A 546-nucleotide genomic window follows, 5' to 3' on the forward strand; every position below is an offset into this window, starting at 1 on the left:
GCTCCTGCGCCTCGCCCGGCCTCCGCCTCCTCGCTTAGAGCGCCGCGGTGATCCTTATTATTATTAGAAAGAAAACCGGGCGCCCTGGGAACGCGCCACACCGGGAGGCACGGACCGGACTTCACGCCGTCCGTGAGCACCGGCCCAGGACAGGTCTGGAAACAGAACACTCAGGGCGCACGGAAATTCCGTGACCCTGCGTCACGTCAGACAAAGCTCTCGGACACGGCACGGTCAGGGCTCGGCGCTCGGGAGAACGGCGGGAGCCTGGGCGGCCGCGGGGTGGCAGAAAACAGGCAGGGAGGCCCCGACGCGTGCTCTCTGCACGCAGTGCTGCGGCATTTCCCGCACCAAGGCTGGCGTTTCGGGTGCTCGGAGCATGAATCCTACCCCCGAAGAAGCCCCGGTTAAGTTCATCACACAAACAGCACTGAGACGTAATGAAATCTAAACAGACAGAGCTACGGACAGCCACCCCTTGACTGGGAAGATGCCCTGCAGCGGCGCCCCAGGGACCGCACCTGTCCCCGCCCCTCCTCCGAGCGC

This window comes from Fukomys damarensis, unplaced genomic scaffold, assembly GCF_012274545.1.
Source record: "Fukomys damarensis isolate Sample0158 unplaced genomic scaffold, DMR_v1.0_HiC HiC_scaffold_33, whole genome shotgun sequence".
NCBI classification, from domain to species: Eukaryota; Metazoa; Chordata; class Mammalia; order Rodentia; family Bathyergidae; genus Fukomys; species Fukomys damarensis.